This window comes from Nannospalax galili, unplaced genomic scaffold, assembly GCF_000622305.1.
Source record: "Nannospalax galili isolate Female #2095 unplaced genomic scaffold, S.galili_v1.0 scaffold311, whole genome shotgun sequence".
Taxonomy (NCBI): Eukaryota; Metazoa; Chordata; class Mammalia; order Rodentia; family Spalacidae; genus Nannospalax; species Nannospalax galili.
This window is the reverse complement of record NW_008330298.1, coordinates 4,055,578-4,062,794: the sequence shown is the minus strand read 5'-3', so window position 1 is coordinate 4,062,794 and position 7,217 is coordinate 4,055,578. Positions and strand designations below refer to the sequence as shown.

The following is a 7,217-nucleotide window of genomic DNA, read 5'->3' as shown; positions in this document are numbered from 1 at the left end:
AATTTGAGACAGGGTGTGCTGGATTGCTTCAGTTGTCAACTTGACACACCTGGGAAGAGGGATTGGCCTGTGGTCACCTCTGTGAGGCATTTTCGAATTTCTAATTGATGTGGGGGTGGGGAATAGCCATTTTCACCCTTAGGCTTGTGGTCCTAGCCTGTGTAGAAAAGCAGACTGAAGCAGGGCATGGTAGTACACACCTTTGATCCCAGCACTTGGGAGGCAGAGGTTGGGGGAAGGCCAGCCTGGTTTACATAGCGGTTTCCAGGCCAGCTGGGGCTACAGGGAGACCTCCAAGAAAAGACCAAAAAAAAAAAAATCAGATTGAGCACAGGCGGGTAGAGCAAACAAGTAAGCAGCGTTCCTTCATGGTTTGTGTTTCACTTCCTTCTTCTAGGTTCCTGCCCTGAGGTCCCTCAATGATGGACTGTGAGCTGTAAGTCAAATAAACCCTTTCCTCCCCAAGTTGTTTTTGGTCAGTGTTTTATCATAGCAATAGAAAAGCCAAACTAGAACACAGGATCTTGCTGTATGACCCTAGCTTGCTCGCCTTGAATTTGCAGTGATTCTCCTGCCTCTATCTCCTGAGTGCTGGGATTACAGGTGTGTACCATGACACACAGCTACCACAGAAATTAACAAATAGTCACTACAATTGCATAAAATACTGAGCGGTAAATATAGGAAAATATGTATAGGGCCTTTACTTAGAAAACTATAAAACATGGAGAAAACTTAAAACCTAAATAAATGGAGTGGTACACTGTATTCATGTATTGGAAGCCTTAATAACTTTGAAGTATCCTCCAAAAACTGATTTCTAGATATAACATGATCCCAACAGAGTCCCAACTCCAGGACTGGGGAGATGGCTCAGTGGGTAAAAATGTTTGCTACATAAGTGTGAGGACCTGAGTTCAAGTCCCCAGACCCAGAGGTATAGCAGGAGCATCTGTGATCCCAGTGATCCTATGAAGATGTGTGATATAGAAAAGAGAATTCCCAGAAACTGACAGGCTAGCCTGCCTGATATACAAAGTGGAAAAAAAAAAGACAAGGTGGAAGGGAAGTATCAACACCTGAGGCTGTCCTCTGACCTCCACACATGCACTGGAGCATGTTCATGCCTGCATTCACACATATACACACAAATCCCAACTCCTCTGTCTCTGTCTCTGTCTCTCTCTGTGTGTGTCTGTGTATGTGTGGTGTGTGTGTTGATGAGAATTTGAAAAGCTTATTTAAATTCATATGTGTGAAAAGAAAAGCCAGGAGACTTTTTTTTTGGTCTTTTTGAGACAGGGTCTCCCTGTAGCCCCAAGACCCAGCTGGCCTGGAACTCACTGTGTAGACCAGGCTGCCCTTGAACTCACAGAGATCTGGGTACCTCTGCGTGCTGAGTGCTGGGATCAAAGGCGTGTGCCGCCACACCCCGCAAAAACTTTATTGATTTACTTTTCTTTTATGTGTATTAGTGTTTTGCCAGCATTTATGTAGATGTACCTGTGTTGTGAAATGCGCATGGAGGCCAGAAGGGGTGTCAGATCTTTGGAACTGTAGTTAGCTGCCATGTGGGTGCTGGGAACTGAACTCAGGTCCTGTGCAAGAGCAACCACTGCTCTTAACCGCTGAGCCATCTCTCCAGCCTCAAGACTCTTGAAGGATGAGACTAGAGGATTGTTCTACTAGATACTGTTTAGAAGTAATTCAAACAGCATGGTTTTGGCCCAGTGGTAGAAAAATAGACTAATGAAATACAACGGCAAGTCTAGAAAAAGCCTACCCTTGCCCTGGCACATATCAAAGCTGCCCGTGCTATGTAGGGCAAACATTTTTTTCCATAGTAAATTTTGCTAGGACAATGTAGTCTTTACCTTACATCATCCACAAAAAAGACTCTCAAGTAAACCATGGGTCCAAATGTAGAAGGTAAAATAGTAAGACAGAATATTTTCATTACCTTTGAGAAACAAAAGAGAGTCACAACACAAAGGCAGTAATTATAAAAGATGAGATAGGTACATTGGGCTACATTAAAATTAAGAGCTTCTGGGGCTGAAGAGATGGCTCAGCAGTTAAGAGCACTGGCTGCTCCTGCAGAGGACCCAGGTTCAATTCCTAGTACCCACATGGCAGCTAAAAACCGTCTGAAACTCCAGTTCCAGGGTATCTGATGCCCTAATCTGATCCCCATGAGCATTGTATGACACAGGTGCACTTACATACATGCAGGCATTACATTCATACATGAAAAATAATAAAATATTTTTTTAATTAAGAGCTTCTGCTCATCAAAGCACTACTAAGAGAATGTGAAAGCAAGCCAGAGAGTGGCTAAAATATATGTAACATAATACAGAAAAGTAACATGAATCTTGTATCCAAATGGTTTAAAGATCTTCTACAGATCATCCTTATTAGATAATGTTTTGACTTAGAACTTTCTTGGGGCACTGTAGGCCTAGGTTCTTGGGCACAGAGATCTTGAAAGGAGGGAAATTCTTGTTAGTGTTGGTTCTCCATACCTGCAGCCCTGCATCTGCAGGCTTTACCAAATATGCACAGAATTTTTTTTCAAAGCCTGCAAGGCATGGTCATGCACACCTTTAATTCCCAGCATTCAGGAGGCAGATGCAGGTGGATCTCTGTGAGATCAAGGCCAGCCTGGTCTACATAATGGGTTCAAGGCTAGCCAGGGCTACATAGGGAGACTATCAACAACAAAACAAAAAACAAACAAACAAAAAAAACAACAAAAAACAGGGTGGAGTGGGGGGAAGCAACTGGATGCAGTGGCACACAACTATAGTCTCAACTATAATCTCAGCATTTTGGGAAGCCTGAGGCAGGAGGATCATAAATTCAAAGTCTGCCTGGGCTGCAGAGTGAGTTTAAGGTCAGCTTGAGCTTTCTAGTAAGACTCTATCTAAAAATTAAGAATAAAGAAAAGGAAGAAAAGAGAATATGTTTTTAAAATGATATCTAGGGGCTGGAGAGATGGCTCAGCGGTTAAGAGCACTGGCTGCTCTTGCAGAGAACCTGGGCTCGAGTCCCAGCACCCACTTGATGGCTAACAATCATCTATAACTCCAGTCTCAGGGGATCCGATGCCCTCCTCTGACCTCTGAGGGCACTGCATGACATGGGTGCACTTACAAACATGCAGGCAATACACTCATACACATAAAATAAAAATTGTAAAATATTTTAATAAAAAATTATATCTTCGCTGAACATGTACCCACCCTTTTTTGTTCTTGTCAGTCCCTAAACAATATATAACAGTGACCTACCTGGCATTTTTGTTGCCATGGATGCTATGGATAATAGAGATCTAGAGATGATTTGAAGTCTATGAGAGGATGTGTATAGCTTATCTGTAAGCTCTACAGCATTTCATATGAGAGTCTGGAGCATTCATAGATTTTGGTATCCAAGGTGGGTCCTAGAACCTGATCTCCATGGGTATCACTGTGCCTTCTTGGGGTTTTCTCTCAGAAGGACCACAGGGAGCCAGTGGTCATGCCATCATACCTTCCATTGTCATGTCCCCCGAGATAAGCGGGGAGGAAGGATAGATGCAGTGTGCATATTGTATAGGTCAGTTCTCAATCTTAGCTTGCTCTTCCCAGCTTTCAGTGGTTTTCCACTGGAAGAGGAAGCCCAAGGAATGCCCGGCTGCTCAGGCTTGGGAGTGGGGTAGGGACTGAGGCCATGACTTTGGAGTAGAGCTGAAGGATGTATCAATAGTCCTTACTATGAAGCCTCCTGTCTCCCTCCCTCGTGGATCCCAGTCATGGTTTGGGGGAGTACTCAGCTGTGTAACAGGTTTGGTTCCCCTGGTCCCAGGCATCACACCCAGATTCTACTTGTTCATTCCTTTTGATCTTAACTCCTTCTGTAACCTCCCCTCCGCTCAGCCCTTTCAAGCATGGGAGCCCATTCCTCCCTTGATGCCTTTGCTGTTGCTATTCCCTGTGCCTGAATACTCGTCCCTGAGGTATTGGCATGGCCCACTTCCTTACTTCCTTAAAATCCTTGATTTTCTTTGCAGAAATGTCATTTTCTCAGAGACTTTGGTGACCATTATATCTAAATTTCACCATATTCCTGTTTTTCCTGTCTACCTTACTTTTGTTTTCCCATAAAACCCTATATATCTTTCTTGCTTATTTCATTTATTGCTTGGCACTCCACTATATTACAAGTTCAGAGTTCAGTAAGAATAGGGATGGAGAGAGAGAGAGAGAGAGAGAGAGAGAGAGAGAGAGAGAGAGAGCCCAGACTGGACTGGAACTAGCTATGTAACTCACGCTGATCTCAAACTTATAATTCTCCTGCCTCAGCCACCTTAGTACTGGGATTGAAGGTGTGGGGTACCATGCCGGGGTCTGTTTGGCTTCTTTGATCTAGTTCCCAAGAAACACATCCCTGAAAGCTACTGGCTTCTGCTCTCTGCTCAGACCTCTATCATAGAACTCATCATGCCATGATGGAATTTCCCATTGACTACTCTGAAGCATCAGCCCCCTGAAGGCAGAGACAATATCTGTCTTGTTCCCTCTGTCATTGGCAGTAATTAGCCAAGTCCCTCATCATGATATCTGCAGACCATGATGAAACATTCAGAGCATGCATACTGTAGGCCAGAATGCCTGAGTTCAAACCTTTGACTCCCAGCTCTTGCATCTCCTGGCTGTATAACTCTAGGCAAGCTGCTTAATCTCTTGTGCTTCACTTCTCCATGTGGAAAATGGAAACAATAGTAAGTGCCCATCTCATTATGGTGGTATGAGAATTTAGCTACTATTGGTAAAGTGCTTAGCATAGTGCCTGGCCATATGTCAGTAAACACATGCTAACTATCTTTTATTGAATGAATGAATGAATGAATGAATGACAAATGTTGTTGCCCCCACCTGTCCTGAGCTCAGACACTAGTCTCGCATCTCTTTGCTGCTGAGCACACTAAAAAAAAAAGCTCCAATCTACTGAATTTCTCCTGGGGGAGGCCAGACCGTAGCACTCGGCACCACTCCAGCTGCTTCCAAGAGCGTTCCTGTCTGTATCAGGAAAGGGTGCCTGGTGGGAGGAAAAGCAGTTACTGGGGGAGTGTCTTTGAAGAACATACCTTGTTCCTGATCCCTCCCTCCTCCCTCACTCCCCCCTTTCTGACCACTATGAGTGCTCTGCTCTGCATACCTTCTCCACCATGATGTTTCTGCCTTCCCACAGGCTCATAGAGATGGAGCCAGTTGACCATAGACTACTGAACCCCCTGAAACCACGACCCAAAATAAATCCTTTCTCCCTTAAGTTGTTTTCTCAGGAGTTTTGTCACAGTGATAAAAGTCTGACATAGTAGGTATTATCATTGAAAATCCAGAAGGTCACTGACACTTGTATATATGAGTGTGCTTGTGATTCTGAGATTAGAGGAGAATGAAGTAGGAGGTACTGGAATTATTATCTAGAGGTCAGGCAGGATGATGAGAAAGAGCTGTAAGATTATATTTGCTAGAATGGTCTGCTCATGGATGCTATGGGTATCCCCATCTCTCCTCCAAAGTTCAACTGGAAGCAAGCCTGACTCCCCTTATATCGAGTCATAGTAGCAGGGCTGGAGATATGGCTCAGCGCTTAAGAGCACTGACTGCTCTTGCAGAGGATAAAGGTTCAATTCCAAGCACCCACATGACAGCTAACAACCATCTGTAACTCCAGTTCCAGGGGATCTGACACCTTCTGACCTCCTTGGGCACTGCATGAAATGGGTGCACTTACATACATGCAGGCAATACAATACACTCATACATAAAACAAAATAATAAAATTAATTTTATAAAAGAGTCACTGTAGAGTGCAATGAGGCAATGGCCCCCAGCTTCCCTAGGCCTGCCATCATCTGTGGACAGTGAAGGCTTTGTTGACATGTACATGCAGTGGCATAATGACACCTATGTGGCAGATTAGCCAGGTGAGTCCCTTTCACAAATCCTGACTTTATTCTCAACTAGATATTTCCTTTTCCACTTCAGACTCACATGGCTCCTGCCAGTTATAAACGTTGTTACTACTTCTTTACAGCTCCTCATGATAACAGTCTCATTTCATGTGTGAGGCACAGTTGGGTGCTTAGCCCACACTTCCAATCCAGTGAATTCTCACTAAAACTATTCCTCCTCACACGGGGAACCTTCCAGAACAGTAGGCCATTGCTTTTGAATAACCATGCATATAATTCTTGTCCAGATTTTTAAAGCCTGTCTAATTGGGTAGTGTATATGGCTATTGTCAGTCTAGTAGCTGATGGACCACCTCCTCTGCATTTTGTCATTGTAGTGCTTTTGCCTTTGTGGTTTTATAATTAGTGTTCCTTTGTAATTTCCTGCATTTTGTATTTGCCTACTAATGAGGTTTAATCCTGACTCCTGTAATATTTATTGATCCCCTGGTAGACACGTGTTTATCTTCTTCATTTTCAGGCCTAGAATAGTTTTTAATCAGTTTAATACCTCAATATCCATACAGTTTTTGTTTCCCATCAGCAAGATCGTTGTCATTAGTACCATCAATTATTGTGACAAAAATAATCATTATAGGAACTGGGAATGAGGCTTGGTTAGTAAAGTGCTTGCCTAGCATGCACAAGGTCCTTGGTTTGATCCTGTGCTGGATAGCTCAACAGAGGAATTACCTCCAGTGGAATGGCCTAAGGGACATTTTCTTGATTATTAAGTGATGTGGGAGGGTCCAGCCCATTGTGGGTGGTACCACCCCTGGACAGTGGTCCTTGGTTGTAGAAGAAAGCAGGCTGAGCACAGGCCAGGGGAGCAAGCCAGTAAGCAGTGAGCCTCCATGGTCTGTGCTCTAGGTTCCTGCCCTGAGTTCCTGCCCTGGCTTCCCTCCTTGATGAACTATAAGCTGAAGTGAAAGAAACCCTTTCCTTCCCAAATTGGTTTTGATCAGTGTTTTTATCACAACTGGGACAGATCACCAGCACCAAATAAACAAGGCATGCCTATAATACCAGCACTCAAGTTGTAGAAGCAAGTGGATCAGAAGTTCAAGGTCGTTCTTCTAATACAAAGCAAGTTTAAGGCCGGTCTGGGATACATAGACCCTGTCTCAAAAAGAGAAAGAATCATTACATATTCATGGCCTTAAATTCAGTTCTTGTTCAGGAAATAGCTTAGGTAAAAATTTGGGGGAATTTT

The 7,217-nt window shown here is 43.7% G+C and overlaps 1 long non-coding RNA gene across 1 annotated transcript in view; it reads left to right on the top strand.

Moving 5' to 3' along the window:
* Positions 1–331: 331 nt before the first annotated feature.
* LOC115072212 overlaps positions 332–7,217 on the top strand; it is a 10,186-nt gene continuing 3,300 nt past the window's right edge. The window contains exon 1 of the long non-coding RNA XR_003851280.1: positions 332–436. This is a non-coding gene — a long non-coding RNA (uncharacterized LOC115072212). The remainder of the gene's footprint in view (positions 437–7,217) is intronic.